This window comes from Megachile rotundata, chromosome 10, assembly GCF_050947335.1.
Source record: "Megachile rotundata isolate GNS110a chromosome 10, iyMegRotu1, whole genome shotgun sequence".
NCBI classification, from domain to species: domain Eukaryota; kingdom Metazoa; phylum Arthropoda; class Insecta; order Hymenoptera; family Megachilidae; genus Megachile; species Megachile rotundata.
Window position 1 is genome coordinate 5250258 of NC_134992.1, and position 19408 is coordinate 5269665.

The 19408-nt window shown below is 33.7% G+C and overlaps 1 long non-coding RNA gene across 1 annotated transcript in view; it reads left to right on the forward strand.

Moving 5' to 3' along the window:
- The first annotated feature begins 15780 nt into the window (after positions 1–15780).
- Positions 15781–19408, forward strand: part of LOC143265242 (uncharacterized) — a 242684-nt gene continuing 239056 nt past the window's right edge. The window contains exon 1 of the long non-coding RNA XR_013039575.1: positions 15781–16333. This is a non-coding gene — a long non-coding RNA (uncharacterized LOC143265242). The remainder of the gene's footprint in view (positions 16334–19408) is intronic.

Genomic DNA, 19408 nt, shown 5'->3' on the forward strand with positions numbered 1-19408 from the left:
TTGCATTGATGGCACATTGTAATTGGGTTTTCCGTGAAAAAAGATGTGTACCATAATTTCATCAATTTGTTACCTTTTACAAACGCACATGATGCAATTAATTCAATTTTGCAAGAAGACAACCCTCTTGTACCTACCAGTCAAAAAACAGTATCGTGGTTGGAAAAAAACGAAGTTAATTTCATTAAATGGCCAGCATGTTCACCAGACTAAAATCCGATGGAAAATATTAGGGCTATTATTGTCCGAAAAAATGCAATACTAAAGGCATGTAATCAAATTAGCCAACGAATTTTTCAAAAACACATCGAGAGCATGCCAGATAGAATTTTCCAACTTATAACAAAACAAGAAGGCCCTATAAGATATTAAAATCATATTTATGTGTATATATTTAACATTTATTCACATGGTGTTATAGTTATGCAACGATGAAAAAATCAATTTTCATGTTATATTTTCTTATATAATAAACTAATATCAACAAATTTTTACTGAAGTTCAGCGTTCACTATATCCTTCAATTTCATATGGATGATTTTTATGTATTGTTATTCCAAAATCAGAATCTACTAAAAATGTAAGTGGTGCTATAATTCTGCACCGCAGCGTAGTATAGAGTAATAAGAATCAATGATATTGCACAAGAGAAATGTATAGAACGTACATGAAAAGAGTTATTATGTAAAAAGGATTGTGTAAAAGGTATATTAAAATTCAACATTCATATCGATCGATAAAAAAGTTTTGACTACATTATGAAAATTTATTCCTTACAAATAAAAAGTTCGTCGTAAATTTTCTGACAAAAGAAATTCGACAATACGTTCGATCGCATCTTTTCACGGTAATTCCCGGGGATTTGAATATCGTTATTTAATATTCTCCACAACATTAAATATTGTTAATACACCCGGATAATAAATTAATAACGCATAAAGCGTGATTAAACCGAGCCAGTTAATTGATTACCACGGTCAGCAAATAAAAAATGACGATCGACGAACGGCGATAAACGGTAATTTACTTTGGCACGCCACGACCATCAGGATCAAGAGTAAATTGCTCGGATTCCCTCTACGTATATATCGATAAAGGATTAAAAGTATGCAAATCAATCATTAAATGTAAATATCACTCGATAAAATGAATTCAATAATTTATTAATCAGTATTTGTGTACTCGCTTTCAATCCATCTCGTCGGAGGATAGCTATACCGTTCAAATTACTGTATGTACTTCTCGTGTAATTATTCGATAATAACGATGACAACGTCGATAATAATAATAACGTACACCGCCACCGTTATTATTACCATCATCATCATCATCATCGCGATTATTATTTTTATTACAATCGTCGGTCAGCGGCTTTGTACATAATGAAACCGCATTATCGGGCTAACTGAAACGGGTGATACGAGTTAACCGAAGAAATAAGGGTGAAAAAAAATGAAAGAAAGGGGTAAACGGTTCGCGTCAGGTTTTATCTGTTGCATAAGAGGATTTCTCGACTGTAAAAAGCCGGGATCGAGAGCACGACGTGGCTTTATTCTTGCAGTCTCTTGCGGTCACATGCACCCTGCATAAATCTTTTCTGTCGCGACAGATACCCCGGGACTTTACCGTTAAGAAAAGAAAAAGCTCCTCGCCTTTCGTGTATTTACCGCGTCTACGTACTGGACTGAAAAACTCAACCCCAGGCCAGCCCCAGCAAAAGGTGGATGAAACGGAAAAGGAAAACGAAGCGCTTAGGGGAGGATAAAGTTTCCCGGAGAATGATGCGTTCCACCCACTTCCCATTGTCGCTACGACGCCTTTGAGGTGTTTTAAATATTGCATGTTATGTACGGTCGCGATTCACCAAACCCTCCTTTATTTTTCTTTGTTGGGACTTGTTCTTTCAACCGTGCCACGTAATCTGAGAGATTACGTTAAACTTCATCAAGGATGAGAGACGATCCTTATTGCCGTAATTTCTAAGAGGACCACTTACATAAACCGGTGAATCCAGACTTGAACCTTTATTTCAAACTAAAATTAGAATTGAACATTTAGGAATTTATTGTGGTTTTTATTGTAGTAAGGTTGCTCAAGTCGTACCCCCTAAGAAAAAACCTGCATAACAATGAGTATTTAGTAAATATGTAGAAACTATATTTGCTATTCGATTCTAGTGTAAATATTGTTTTTATTTATTAGAACAACTCTGAACAATCTTTGTGTTTTCATATAAATTAATCTAAATTAAAAAAAAGTTGCAAGGGTACGACTTACGAAACCAGTGTCTTAAGTCGTACCTACCTAACAATACAATCATTAGGTATTTATTTAGAATAAATTCATTAAGAATTGTCATTTTATTAAGAATTAAGATTCAATAACAAGAAAAAAGAATTCAATAATGAGTTAATTTTCATTAAGCACAGGTATCACACACATATTTCTTTATTTTTCTGCTAAATTATTATTTTTCTGTTATAGAACTCCCGTTCCATAGTATTGCTCAAATCCTTGGGCCTTCCAAATTTGACGTTCCTAGTTAATCCTAGAAAATGACGTCGTAATGTTGGTTTTGGGATCCCATATTTTCTATGAGCTCCATTAAATCCAATAACACCTTGTAATAATTTGGTTAACACCTCTTCCATGTCTCCATTTTTCCAACGATTATAAACTCGTTTTAACATAATGGCCTACCAAATTACAAAAATGAAAAATCAAAAACAAAAAAGAAAGAAGAAGGTAAAAAATCGGTCGAAGTAAGAATTTCTAAAGCCTAAGTCACCTAAATCGTACCAGGTACGATTTAGGCGCCTCGCACAAGTACGACTAAGGACACTACATAAATTTTTATTAAAATTAATATAACCTCATGCTGATTGATCGTAATGCATGTTAGTTTGCGAAAAACAAAAACAATATATACTTACAAAATTAACTATCATAGATATGTAGAATATTATATGAAAACAGCGACAAACTTCTTAATGACAATATCTCTTAGTGAAAATCATGACGAATCACAATAAAACATTCAAATTACATGGGGCACCATCTACATCCTAATGTGGCGCCATTATAGCTGTAGTAGCCATAACACTCCAAATATAGAACAAGTACGACTTAAGCACAGGTACGACTTGAGCAACCTTACCTAATGGAAAATTTGGAAAATGTAAAATCAGGCCTTTGCTGTGAGTTTGAAAAAGGAAACAAGGTATACATATTTTGGGAAAATTTAATTAAAAATAATTTTTAAATTGTTTTAATAATTATTAAAATATTTAAAAAGTGTAAATATTTTAATGCTTGCAAAATGCTATTTTTTATATTTAAATTCTAGATTTTGTTAGTATAGATTAAAATAAAAATTTTATTTTATTAACTTTATATCTATTTAATTCTCTCAGTATCTTGAAATTTATGATATCGTTAGTAGTAATCGAATTAAAACGAATTCCAACACCTCGAATCTAAAATTTCTTATGTTTAAGTTTCACATTAAGTTTTCTGTAACCATCAGAGTATACTGCTGATCGCGAACAGCGAAGAAATAAAAATAAGATACGACAGATGTTGAAAGTTAAAGTTATGTCTTTCGGTGAATCTCTCACAAGAGGGTGCTTGGTAATAACCTTAAGCTGCGATAAAAGGAATCGACCTTACAACGAAAGAACTGCTAGAAACAGTAAAACGAAATCGTAGACTTGTGTATACCCTCGTGTAATCACAGTTTTACTGTCTTACTTAAATGGAATATCGAAATGTGGTGTGAAATGGCTACTGAAAACGTGGCAAACACGAAGCTCAGCATTCCGTGACTGAATATACACAAAATCTTCACATACTTCTTTCGAAGAAGAAAAACATTTTTTCCCATCATATGTTTAAATATATAGACGGGAAAGTGATCGCAAACAATTATCTATACATTGCTTAATTGTAATTAATAATTGTTTATATCGTTAAGAAATTTTAACTAATGATTATTATCAATTATTTAATTAACCTTTATTGTCATTTGTAATTTTGTATACACATTCAATAAATTTGATCTAGTAATTACATTATACATATTATTTCATATGAGTACATTATTATTTTGTACATTAATTAATTTCAACAATTCATAATTAACGAAGCTAATTAATATCCCATAGAGATGATTCTATAAGAGAGTGTTCCAATAAAAGCTTTTATAATGTATGAAGACGAATGTAACAACGTCGAATATTTCGAAAATTAAAATGTGGTTAGTTTGAAAGGAGTTTAAAAATCTGGACAGAAATAATCATCAACGTGCAGGTGTTTCGACTTGAAATACATCGAAGGGGACTGTTTAATTTCCTCATGGGGAGGATGTATCGAGTTTGCGGACATTTTTTAAGTCCTGTCGTCAGACTGACCTTTTAAAGGCTTTTCTTGCGGCTGTTTAGGCTATTAGAAGGGCGATGGCAGGGACGAGTGTCGTCGAAAAGGTGGCCATTTCCTAGCAATTTCCTGATGCTGTTTTTCACGTGAACTTTTGAACTCGTCCCTCGACGAGACACCTTTTCACTGGGAAATATCCGCTAAGTAGCCACGGCAAGACTGGCCGATTATAAATGGCCACCCGCGAATAACAGGCCACGGTTTTGTGTCCAGATGCGTCCTGTATATTTAATGCGAGCCGAAGGCGAAAACGACGCTTTCTCAAAAATTAACGAGCCGTCACTGGAAGTCGATTTTTCGTTATCTGTCGAAACTTCCGATTTCTGAACGTTTTTTGTAAACGTTCTGAAGGATGATATTTAAGAGAATATTTTTTTTAGAAAAGGTTAAGTAAATTTATATTTTTGAATAAGATGTTTTCGAAAAGCGAATTTTAGAATTATATTTTTTTAATAGCTTTTTGTGTTCTTCTAGTTTTATTTTTTGTATTGTTCGTTTGATTTTTATATTGTTTGTTTTGTATTGTATTATTTTATAAAAATAATATTTGTACTCTTACATGTCACTATAATGTTATGCAATATTATACGTTGCTTTAGAAAAATATCATATTATATAACCTAACCTAACCATTATACTATGTATTTGTAATATTTGTACATATCTATATGTAAATAATATATCTAATATTAGTATTACATATGTACCATACTAGATATATCTATTCTTAAGTCCATTATAAAAAATTACTCACAAAGTTATAAACACAAAATTATTCTAAAAAAAATAACATTAGAAAAACAAAACGATACTCCACATACGTCTCCATCTAACGTGTAGATTACCCGATAAAAATCATTACAATAAAATCATTACAAAATATTTTATATAAACACGATCTCCGTTATCAATCAAATGTTCTGTTTTTTTATATCTGTAAAACGTATCCACATTAAACTCCGCACTTTTAATCGGTTAAGAACGGACGTTAGTCATTCCTTGGCACGCGATTCGTGATTAAAGTTATTCTAGAACCAAGCTGAAATATTCATCCCTTGTCCAAGCGTGATCGATAAGATCGAAGTTGTACAGCGTACGTTGAAATCTTGAACGCATCATTGTTGCCCTGGAAAAAAAAGGAGACCCAGACCAGATACGTTTTCGTTAAATACGCTGGTAAAACGCGAAAGATCGTAAAAATGAACACACGACACGACTCGGCTCGGACGCGTGCACGGTTATCTCATATCAGGCATGGTTCGGTTTATGGGGAAGCAGATCCTAAAAAGGGGATGGTTGTCCGCGCAGTTTTCCGGTACGATGTAACTGGTAAACGGTGTTTTACAATGGTCGCAATGGCGAACGAGCAGAAAATGCGTAGCTATGGGCAATTTTTACCGGTTCGTACCGAGCTGCGATTTTAAGACAGGTAAAAATTTTATTTCGCACTGTTTGCAGTAAATTGATGAGATATATGATAAAACTGTATAATATGAAACGATAGTAGTATACGATATCTGTCTGTTAGATTAGAGTCTTTGTCGTATGTAAAATTAGAGCTCTGTCTGCAGTATACATTTAGATATATTTTTGCAGTAGGTATGTATTTTGTATCATGTAAGAAAACATATGTCAAGGTGTGCATTTCTATATATCTAAATTTGCAAATTTCTGTATCCTTATATTTTAGTATGTGTTTATTTTGTTAGAATCTTAGGTACTTCGGTGCTTGAGTAGATTAAATACCTAAATCCATAGATCTATCACTTCTGGATTTCTACATTCCTTGATTTCTACAAATTATAAATCTCTCAAGTTTTGAGTTCATACATATATAAATTTCTATATTTTTCACATGTCTGTAATTTCTAGATCCCTGCATTCTAAGATCTTTGTCATTTTTAAATCTCTACAATTTCTAGATCTCTACAATTTTTTAATTTTTACAATTTTGAGATCTCAGTAATTTCTAGGTCCTTACATTCCTAGACTTCCATAATTTCTTCGTCCCTATATTTTAAAATAGATTTTCTAAATTTCAACATCCCTATATCACAACATTTCTGGATACCTATGTCATTAGGTGTCTGCATAACTAAATTCCCAGCATAACTAAAATCCCTGTACCTTCGAATGTCTACATCCCCAAATCTCAATTATATTTGCTGAATGTAAATTAAGTTATATTTGATATTATAAAATCTGAATTATATTTGAAAATCTCTGTATTCACCTGTCCCTCTTTCCCTATTTGTCTACATCTTTATACCCCCGTACCCCAAAATCTTCTATCTCCGTATCCCAAAATCCCAATATTCCTCTATCCCTATATTCTTGTATTACTACACTGTTTTTTCAGAAAATGTTGAAATAGTATAATTTCTATATATAAAACACCGATTCCGTTAAACTTTTATAAAGTTTAATGACCTGATGGAAAATGTACTGACGCAGCAGTGTTAGAGTGAATATTAAATCCGATGATTCTAAAATAATCGAAATTGACGAAATTTTCGAATCGAATGTTTCATGGCAGTTTCAGATCGAGGTCTTATAATAGAACAAGTAAGTTTCCTGTCAATATTTTACATTGCTACTATTATTTCTAAGAATTTATATCAAGAGGTTTGGGACAATAAAAGTTGTATTATTTTATGAACGGCAAATATTTACGATTGTTTTTGTTAATATAAACTTTTCTTAGTCGTAATACAAAGAAAGAAGAATTGTTTGCATAAGTTTTCAGATTTAAATACGTTTTCTTATAAATTTATAATTACAAAAAATATTTATAATTAATGAATGCTACTTGCTATGCTACTCATTTCAAATCTCACAGATCGTTTCGTTGCCATTTATCAAAGTTCTATAAATTCGGAACGTTTGTAAAACATGGAATTTAAGAGATTTAAAAATATTCGCTATGGCATCTATGTTAACAGCTCGTATTATGATTCGATAAAAATTACGCGAGAGAATAGAATTCTGTAATTGTATTAATTTATGCGTTTCCTCTATTTCTTGGTATTCTGCCTCATTATGTAACGGGAAGCGAACGAGCAAGTAAAAGCAGCCACTGATGATATAATTTTCCAAATTATTTTATTCGGTGGTCAATAACAAATTTCATTTCATAACGAAGCTTTAATTATGAAGTAAAAGTTAATGGCCTCCCGATTGATTCAATTAGCATATATTATAACAATCGAATCGCACTTGACGCTAAATAAATGATGAGCGCATTTCGTGTCGTTCTGCGGATCGTCATTTGTCACTTTTACTGTTTTACCGTTTCGAAGTTTTCGTTTCGATGTTCATTTTCATAGCTTTTTTTTTTATAATACTGTAAATATTATCTAAATGGACGTATTAATTGAAAGTCACTATAAATTAATTTATATTGTTTATGAACTTTGGTCTCAATTTTTCGTAAATTTAACAGCAATCAAAATTACATCAATACGAATAGCAGCAATAAAAATTATATGAATAGATGTTACATCAATAAAAATTGTATAAATAGAAATTACAATAATAAAACATACCCAATGCAAACAACAAAATTTATATACATAATTATGAAATAAAATTGATTTTTATTAATATTTCTCTTATAAACAATCAACTGATATGTTACTGCGTAAATAACAGCAATTACAATATAATATTTGCAATGGTACGTTCTGATATAAAGACAGCGATATACATATATTATAAAAAAATGTAAGAATAAGAAAAATGAAAAGGATGAGTTTAAGTAAAAGTGTGTTACACCATTTTGGATTATGAAATGTTGAATTACAACATTATTATAAAATATTGACTGTGATAATGATGACAAATGTAAACAAACTTTGAACATCGCCATTTAATACAGACGTTATCTGTGTATATTTAGAAAGAAATTTTAAGGAAGCGTTTGCAATTGTGTTTATCATCTCCAAAGGTATTTTTTAATAATTTCTTTGTTTCTGTATGACTGAACTGATGTATTTATTTAAAATTAAATTAACATAACTTCGTCACTGAACTAATGTAACTATGTAACTGTACTAATAATTTAAAAATTTCCAAAGTATCTTATACAATTCAACTTTGGACACTACAAGACACAGTAATGTATCATATCCTACAAATTTTGAAATAAAATATCAAAAGACTAAAATATAGTCATTTTTACTTACACCTGCTCCTGAAATTAGTTTATTAAAATCTTTGATAAACTAATTAATTAGTTTATTAAAGTCAATAATAAATTATTAATATTTAAGAATATTAGTAAATTTATTGAAATAATTATTTCTTGTATGTCTCTGTATAATTTAAATATTTGACTATCCAGAAAACCTATGGTTTCCTAAAAATATTAAAATAAAATTTCTAATATTTTGGTTTTCAATGTGATTACAAGATATGAAATATTTGAATATTAAAAAGTTATTCAATATGCTGCACAAACGTAATGTTAATTAATATTTTTACATAAAACCACTCAAATAATTTTTTATTAAATAAATTATAATTTGAAACATATTTTTAATTAATTCCTCGCAATGTTGTAACAAATTACAATTAAAGACGGTCATAAAATGTTGCAAAGACGGACAAAAGATATGCCGCAGCGTTAAATTCTATGAGAACAGTGGACAACATTTTGACCGCTGTTTAAGCAGATAACTGGTGCCATCTTTGAGCCGCTACACGAACTAATCGACATAGACACATGCGCATTAGAAGAAAAAACTGCGAAACCTCAATGTCGGTAATCAAGATTCCTAACGAAATCGATAACTCGTAGAAACGCCGAGCGTCGAACGAAATTACGTTCCTCGAAAAACGAAAAAGCCCAAGAAATTCGAAAAAAAATAAGGAAAAATGAAAAAATTATTCAGCAATTAAAAAATGGTAAAAATCAGCTGCCGAGAGGAGCGATATTTTGAAGGAAATTTTTTTAAATACGCCCGAAGAGTGATTCTCTTCACAGTGCATTGCTGCACCGGTTGCAGTTCACAGGCGTACAATAATGCATACGTTGTAAACTCTGAGAATAATCCTATTCGAGAGAACAAAAGCCGTAAAGTATAATATAATATTTATGTTACTGTTAAAGTTCACGGACGTTATTTTATGAAATATACTGTTCTAAATTCTATGGTGATTCATGGAGTTCGAATTTTCCGAGTGGAAACGTTTAATCGATTGTTTTCAAACATTTTTTGATATCTATAACTGCATTTGATCTCCGCTGAATGTGCCTTTAACTCGAAAACTTCAACCGGTATAATTTCGAAATCGGATTTTGGAAGCCTTTGAACTTCAATTATTTAATTAGATGCTTTAACTGGTAATTAGTCGGGAAGATATACCATATTGCAATTTATAGTCATAAAAATCGTGATAGTTGAAACATGAGATTATTGTAAAATTTATTTTGGCATGAATAAGAAATTGTTATAAATTTTGAATAATTATTTTATTGTGATTGATTATGTAATTAATTGAATTATTGTAATTATTAGTTATAGAGTTACTGTAGATTTTATTTTGGTTTATGGTACGTGGAAATGCAATTTGTTGTTGGATGTTTGAAATTTTGATTTCGAATGAAATGTTAATTTGTAACAAACAATTAGATAAAATAATTAATTCTTAAATTAATAATAAGTTCAAGCTTTCTGTTTAGTATTTTGTATTATAATTGTACGTTTTAATTATTCACATATATTTTAATTTATGATCATACAATTAATTATCAGTAAATTGTCATCCGAGTAATAAAATTACTGGATTATTGGTGTATCACAACCAATTTAATTATACGACGGCGAGAAACGCACAAGTGTATTACAGTTAAGTCAATTAGAACGTCAGCGAGAACCGTAACGCGATGACCGTTCGGTATGTGACTTTAAGTCTCGCAACGAGTGTTGGACGAAAACGTTTGTTCAAGCAATTTGACGGTATAACGATAGCAACGAATGTGTTTCTGGGCAACGACAAATATAAAGTGCGGGCCCCGGTGCCCTCGCTCATTTTATATGTTTCATTCCCCTACGTCTCCTGGCAACCATGCCGATTTCTCCGAAATCTGCCACGTGCCCTCCATCGACCTTTGTTTCGCGGTCATCCCCCTACGACCGAGTCGCCGAATCTCGCGATGTCGCCCGTTCTTTGCGACCGAGCCTTCGCGCCGCCACGCCGCGCTCCGATACCGATGTCGCGCCGGCACTTGCCGGTATCCGCCATCAAACGGAGCGGTCCGCACCGTTGTACGCGTTTCTAGAAATTACACGTCAGGAGACGTCGCCGAGGAATGTCATTCTTTTCTGTCGAAGTGCGCACGAGGGTTCGCCGACATTCCGCGGTAGATCAAATACTTATTAATTTGCGTTTTACTTGGAATTTCAGGGCATGTGCCACATGCCACTTGCCACGTGCACTACGCACGTGTCCATTTTCTTAGAAAATTAATTATTTATCGTCTTCGAGTGCGACCGATCCCGCCGACAGCCAGCTAGCTCGTCCCCGCCTGGGTTCTCACCTCTCCCAAGCGGTGTGGCCCTCGGTGTTTTGGTGAGCACCACCACTCCCGGGCGGATTGGTTACCCCCGGTGCTATGGTGATGTTTTTCATGCCGAAACATTCATGATGCTCGATGAATACGGCCACAGGTTTCCCCGTGCACGTAGGACTTCGAGACATGGGACTCGCCATGCCTGCTGCTCTTGACCAGTCGCTTCCAAAAACCCCGCTAATTTCGTTGAATCGTCTGTATACTTTTAAATTCTCGTTTTATGCTCTGAGATGCCTTGTTCGACTAATTCTATCCGTAATAATTAGATTATTATTATTGGAATATTGTGCATTAGGAAATTTCGGAGTTTTGAAAATTTTAGAAATTTAGAAATTAGAAATTTGGAAAGATGGGAATTTTTTAAACTGAAGGGTGGAGGAATTTGGGAATTTAGGAATTTCGGAATTTGAGAACTTGATAGTTTCCAAATTCTCTGAAATGTCTGAAAATTTGAAAATTTATATATAAGGAACGTGGAAGATTAATGTTAAAATTTGGGACTCAAGGATTTGTGAATTTATCATTTCAGAAATTTGAAAATTTTAAATCCAAGGAACTTAATTACCTTCTACAAATCTACAAATTTAATAATTAACAAATTTCTAATTCACATATTTAATTTCTCTATATCCACAATAACTCGACATTGCATTCAAGTCAATGAAAAAGATGTCAAATATCTGAGAAAGAGGTTATAGGAAATAGGCGGTGAGGTAAAGTAATACACTTTCAATTATATTTTAACAGAAACTTTAATTTAACTTTTGAAGCTCTGAAAGGTACGTCTTTACTAGTCAACGAAAACCGTAAGAATAAGAAAACTCGTCGAAGGAAAAATCCGTTTATAGACCCTATGGGTCCTATGGTGACAAACAAACATGTGCAACCTCTTGAGTCGAAACTTCAACGTCAGTGAAAGTTTACGACCTGATGATTTTTGCTGAAGGCAACACTTATTGTGTTGAATAAATCCAACAGAGGTAATTCTCCAAACCAGTATAAAGACTACCAGAATTGCAGCACATCGAACAATATCACAATCGTAAATCCTCTAAAATACCTTTCCATAGAAAAACTGCCCCTACATTTTCTTACAAAAAATTCCTCAAATATTTCGCTGGGCAATAAAATCATCACGAAGTTTTAAACGATGTCGAACATTTCATGACGAACGAAATTAACGAAAATATCCCCGCGATCGTCGACGATTTTCCGCGTTATGCGTCGAATAATATGGACAGGCTGCCGACGCGTTTCACGTGATATTGGAAATGCCTGTGAAAACCTGTTACAATACAATACAATGATTCATCCATTATCTAAACACCGTGACAAAGAGCCTGTCAGTGTAATCAATGCCAAAATTTTCCGGCGAGTATAGCCGATACTCAGGATGGTTGGCTCGCGTTACGTGCAAATTAGTCACTGAGAGTATCCAGCTACGATTGCAGCCCCATTTCCAACGAACGGAATTAACGGTTCACGAGGACCACCTCTGGAGAGTTTAATATAGATCATCTTCCTGGTATGCAGCAGACTTATGGTCTCCCGTAATCGGGGTTCTCGAGTTGTCTGGATTTCTGCTTGAACTGCTCTGAATATCTCGTTTAGATTTATTTTCTTCGATTTAGTATAAATCGGGATCAGCACCGATGCATGAAGCATATAGAAAATGAACGACTATGAATTTAAAATGGTGGCGCTGTGTCAAATTCAACATTGAAACTACCAAACGAGTCACGCGACACCACGTGTCTTAAGTTACACAATTTATTAAGGTCTTCATGAAACTTGCATTGATTTTTATACATTTCTCATATTTATACAAAATTATATTATTTACCTCAGCTTTATATACTTTTTCGTGACATGAAAGTAATACATACGATACACATAAGCTTAAGATGCATTGTTATAAAATTTCATTAAAAATACTGATATAAAGTGCTTAACAATGAGAATTAGTAACAATAGGGGGATAGAGTAGGTTTTGTATATTGTTCCTTTATGAATATCAATTATATTCATATTTATTATCGAAGGTTACTGGTAATTTAATACTAATGCGAACAAGGTATCGTTAATTAACACATGATGCAACGTCAGTTTAATCAATTTCGTTTTGAATGTATAAATCATCAAAACAAACTGTATGGTTGCTTCAAATAAACAACTGTGATTAATTAAATATACATAATTTTACATTATGCGTGTTAACGTGTGTCAACTACCGGTACTTTATTATGTTCCAAAATCTAGATAAAATTTCAGTGCCCGAAAAGTGATGGCTTTAACAATAAAAAAAAGTTCATTATTTATTTTTAAATTTAGAAATTTTTGAATTTGTAAATATTTTGTCTGCAGAAGGTATAAAGTTATGATCATTTATATCGAAGTATGTGCAAACTCATAAGGTTAGTTCACATTACTTCTATTCTTTTATATTACATATTTTTATCATTGCCCTGTTAATACAAAAATGAATACAAAAATACATGATATACATATAATGATCTATGTATTCATAAATGAGAAACAAATAAGCAAAAATAATAAAAAGAGTGACTCATCACAACTAGATTCGAACTCCAATGTAATTTATTATTTCTATAGGTAGAACAAACGTATTAAATATCACCCAAAATAAATGTTCACAAATATACATAGTCACATATGGATCTTATACTTATTTTCGATTCATCAGAAGGTATTTCATGAAAGTATGCCTTAACAACTATGTCCCCTCACCAGTGCCACACTGCACATCGTCATATTTCAAACAACCCTCTATGGAGATGTCATCTAATAAAGAATATTCATCACCTCTCAAATTAGTATCCCACAAGAACAAAATTTCGAATGTAACAGCAGTAATTTCACTAATTTCTGAGATCGTCAGCTAATAAAGCCGAAGTTATGACAGTAGGTCTGCACAATCAAGCATCGGTACTCATTATCGAAGAGCAGTAGGAGAAATCGAGCAGAAACAGCGATTAGAGGAAGAAACATGAGGTCGGCCGTACGAGAAAGGCAGAAAGCACCGAGCAGTCGTCGAAAGAGTAAGAGGGGATGCAAAAAGTAACCGTGTAAAGTGCAGGCTACGCGAGTGACTATTGGTCGAGTAGTGAGCAACCGATAGGGTCCAGTCTTTCTCGTTTATCCAATCGATCGAGCTGAAAATTTCCAACCCTTAATTAAGATCGCGAGGGCACTTGAGTTTTCAATTAAAAGGGAACCGACGGTGTTTCATCTCTTTCTTCGCTGCTTATGATTCTTTCCATTCTAGCTGTTTGTCCCATCTTTCGAGCCGTTTCTCTGTCGCTCCGACTTTGACCCACCGGCGACAATATTAAATGCAATTTCGTGCATACCGGCGCGCGATATCGAGAAATATTTGTCAGCCAGTTACACGCCGATCGGTAATATTCTATTGCGATGGAGACCGGCCGCGACTTTTTCATCAGCTGTTGCCAGCCCGCGAAAATTGAAATTCCTCGGCGCCACTTCTGTTCACCGCCTTCCCACTTCACCCCGTTTTCGAATTCTCCAGCAACGCCGCGGTCTCTCCGCGTCGAAATTTGCTCGGTCGCGTATCCAATCTGGAACCGTGATTGCCGGCTATCCGCGCGATATTTACGAAATATTGGCCAGCGGACGAGAGAGCACCGCAGCATCCTGATTTTCTTTCGCCTCGTCGGCAAGGATTTATTAAAGGTCCCGCGTGATGGAGATGGCCCATCTCGCGCTCAAATATTTTCGAACACCTGTGGCCAAACCTTTTAGTATTCGCACTCGTTCAGTTTAAATCGATTCTTCCTGTATTTGGACGAAGCACGGAGTACGACATTATTTCGCATATTTAAATTGATCGTAACATACTTTTCGAGAAAGAAACGGGTTCTATTGAAGGGTTGAACTGTGATTTTTATCGAATCACAGTATCATGAAGTTTTATGTGATTTTTTGATAATATTATGCACTCTTGGTATGAGGTTATGTGAGTTATTATTCCAATTTCTGGATCTTAAAGTTATTTTCAAATTTCCCAAGTTTCCAATTTCGAAAATTTCAAAATATAATTTCGGAATATATAAATTCCAGAATTTTATAATTTCAAAATTTCAAACTTCCGGAATATACAAATTTACAATTCTGGAATATATAACTGATAAAATTCTACAATTTCAAAATCCTATTAAATCTTTCTAAATTCCACAGTTTCGAAATTTTCAAATTTCCAAATCTCAGGATTCGCAAATTTCAGAAGTTCATACACTCCACATCCCAATATTTCCAATTTCCACAATTCTGGCATACCCAATATAACCAATTTCCACAATTTCCAAATCTCACGGTTTCAAAATCCACGCATTCTCCAAATTCTTCCATATAAAAAACCGATACCAAGTATCAATTCTTGTAAAACCCCGTTCACTACAACCCAAACCGCACTATTTCCAAAGAATCGACTAAACTCCATTAAGGACAAACCTGAATACTTGCGACGGGTATATACGTAAGCGGCTTCGATCGTAGTGAACGCAATGGCGTCGGCCGATTTTCCGTCACCGTTTCTGCCGGTGGACCCAAACCGTGCCATAAAATGCGCATAATTTAAAAAAGCGCGATCGGCGTAACGACTAAAAGCGTTGGAAAAACAAAAAGGAAGAAAAGGTCGAGCGCGTTATCAGGTGAACGTTGGCGCGACGCGAGAGTGCATCGTTGAAGGTTAGCCATGGTCGAGCGGAAAGGGGTGACGAATAATCGTGAAACAGAGAGGCGAGAGAGAGAGCTAGAAAGAGAGAGATACAAATAGAGAAAGAGAGATATTGTATTTTTGGGAAACTGCGGGGCTCGGTCGGCAAGCGAACTGTAACCCTCGCGCAATGCCAATTTTTGCACACGCATCAGCCCGAGAGAGTTCAGTACGCGTGCCGTGTTGAATCCCACCCACGCACAGCCACGCAAACACAACTGTCCGATAATACTGTGCACGATGGCCATGGGACACGGGGCTGATTGGGGTGTGCAGGCTAGCTATGCAGTTTAATTTATGTTGCATCACCAGCCAGTCGTAGCCGCATCAACCTTCTACGGCGTCGATCGTGCCTCGTCTCGCGGATTTCACGCCGATTTTTCATGTATTTCTGTTCGTCTTCGCGAGAATCCTTCTCGTGGTGCGACCAAGAGCCACGGAATAACGGCCCGCTGGTTGTGTGTCTCTTTCTCTCTCTGTTTGTGGGTGTGTGCGTGCGAGTGAATACACACGGTAGCCTGATACGTGTACGGAGTGCAACGACGGACGCACGTCGGTTGGGCCTGCAGGTTCGTAGTCGGCCATATTTGTTAAGCGCGTCTGCGAGACGGATAATCGATTTTGCGGTTGATCTGAATTGTAGGCGGATAGGTGACGTTTATTGGTTTACTGTAAGGACGATCGACGCTCGGATGTTAGGCCAAAGATGCCTAATGTGCCATTTGGCACCTCGAAAGATCTGAACTTTCGATGGGCTACGAGTTTATTCGACTTTTCAGAACTTGCAACCCGAGCGACGAATTCGGATGCTTCGTTATTCAATGAAAATTGTATCGTTTCGTGGAAATATGGAAATTACGTTTTTGAAATACGGAAATGATAACATCATTTTATCAAAATATATTATATGAATATACAGGAAAATGGATAGCTTCTTTTTGAGAAAAGAGTAATATCTTGGTATTGCAAACAATAGTAAAAAAGATTCGGTTCAGTTATAATCGAATTATATGATTTCATCAAAGCATGAAACGACAATATTACTAAAACACAGTGTTAAACGGAGGCCGATTTTTTTTAATAAAATTGGTACGTTTTTTTAAAAAAGAGTCATTTCTTTCAACCTACTGCAAACGATAATAAGAGAGATTCGGCTTCTTCATTATTGAATGAAAATTATAATCTATTTTGTCGAAATATGAAAATTATATGATTTTGAACATGTAAATGATACAAAGATAGAAAAAATGGATTCCTAAAATCCCAGTTTGTTTCAGAAACTTTTTTTCCTAAAATAATAATTTTTTCAATTTTTAGACAAATTTTATAAACATTCTTATTAATTTATAGGAGTAATATTCAGGAAGCAAGTCATTGTGCAAAATAATTTTCTTATCTCATAAAATAATTTTATCTCATAAAATTAAGCAATTAAAAATTATTTTCTTAAACATCTATTTAAAATTGAAATGTTCAATCTTCTTTCGCGGTAAAAGAAAAATTAAAGTATGCGTATTAAAAAATTCAAAAGTAAATTCATGTTTCATGTCGAGCCATAATTATTCTTAATATTACAAGTTATAGCTTTGGAATAATTATTTGAAACACAATTATATGAAAATATGAATATATTACTTGTTTAATACCTTATTCCACGCAAATTAAAAAGAAGATCGTTCAGAAGAAACTTATAATAATAATAATAGTATACGATGGGTATTATATATCAACAATAATAATTTATTAATAAATGTTTGATAGATAATTGCATTTTGTAAAGCTATTAAGTTTGTCTGGGTATTTCTTGTATTTTGCCTTGGGCACCATTAACATTAGATTTATTATTATTAATTATAATCACTGTGAGATTATAATTATAAAGTGAGATTATAATATAAAGATAAGTTTGCAAAAAATTTAAGTGCACCTTTATCAAAATCACATGTTCATACTTATCATTGTTATAACTTGGGGTTGGAGTAAATCTAACCTAAAAAAAATTTAGCTCATATAAAGTGAAGTGTAGGTTAACTATTAGAAACGTATTTAATAATTTATATTAGAAACATAAAATGCAGAGACAAATATTTTATTATTAAAAGTGTGCTTTCTAAAGTTTCAAATGTACTTTACCTTGAAGTATAGAAATTAGAGCTTGGAAACAATGCTCCACACGATTAAATTAATATTCTCTATATAGAGATTCTTAATGTATTATATATTCTTCAAAAATGAATACATTAATCCGTCATCTTTTGTATTATATAAATATTTGATTAAATACAATCGAAAACTGCAATCATCGCTAACGAGGATAACTTTCTGCAAATTAATTAATACAGGCAGAATCGTTCAATAAATTTAAAAATCTTTTAGTTTTGAAGAATTTTCCGTGCCATCAAGATTCTCGTTGGTAGCAGAATTCTTCCATGTCCTAATTAAACTCCATCGACGAACGCTAATTAATAACGGCGTTAAATGGGCGGTGTCGGTTCGAACATTTTCACGCATCCTCCCCTTTTATCCATCAAGCTGTCTCTCTCAATATCAAATGTATTTGCGAGACAAAGAGTTCTGCTTATCGCCACGTAAACGCAGCAAGATCAGACGACCGATAAATAAAGGAGCGTCAAAACTCGAGGCATCGTCGGCCGGGTGCCAACAAGGCGGAAACGAAATCCGGGAACAAGGAACGCGAAGCTAATTAGCGTGGATCGAGGCATCGTCGTTTGATAAATGAACGGTCAATATTTGAATTAAGGACATCGCCCTTTTCCCTATCTCTTCTATGACCTTTTATTTTCGTCCTTTATCAACGACTTCTTTCCGAGAATGCCGTCTCGTCAGTCAAACTTAACCGCGTTTTGCCAAATATCCAAGCTGTGTTTACATGAGCAACCTCGACTGCGAGATAGCCGATGATTAATGAACGTTCTTCGAGGTTTATTAATCGTCTAGTGTCGGACTGCTATATTCGACATCTACGGACTTCGGTGAAGTCCATGAGGACCTAGAATTTTTTATTTATTTTCACGAAAATATAAGAGATTTTTATTGTTCTGTTTTAATTGCATATTTTTTAAGGAAAATTTTATGGTGGAAGTAATTAGTTATCGATATTTAATTCTGTGGAATGAAATTTATGTTTTGTGTTCTTTGTTCATTGAGAGGTTAGGTTAGGTTATATAATGTTGTTGGTGTTTTTTTGTTCCTAAAAGGTGTTTTTTAAGTAACTTTTTATAAATTGGACACGCTTCGTTGAAAGCTTTTAAAAAATGCTGAAAAGAACAATATGGAAGATTCGGTTTCTTGGAAATGGAATGAAACGTGACATTATAACATGATTTCATCAAAGCATGCAAAGACAATGTTATTAAAACACAGTGTTACATGCAGATCGGTTTTTTTATAAATTCGGTACGCTTTTTTAAAAAGGTATTTCTTCCAACCTGCTGCAAACGATAATAAGAGAGATTTGGTCTCTTCATTATTGAATGAAAATTATAATCTATTTTGTGGAAATATGAAAATTATATGATTTTGTTAAAAAATGGAAATTATACAAAGATAGAAAAAATTGATTCCTGAAGACCCTAAACAGTATAATAATGTATAATAATAACATATAATGTATGATAATGTAT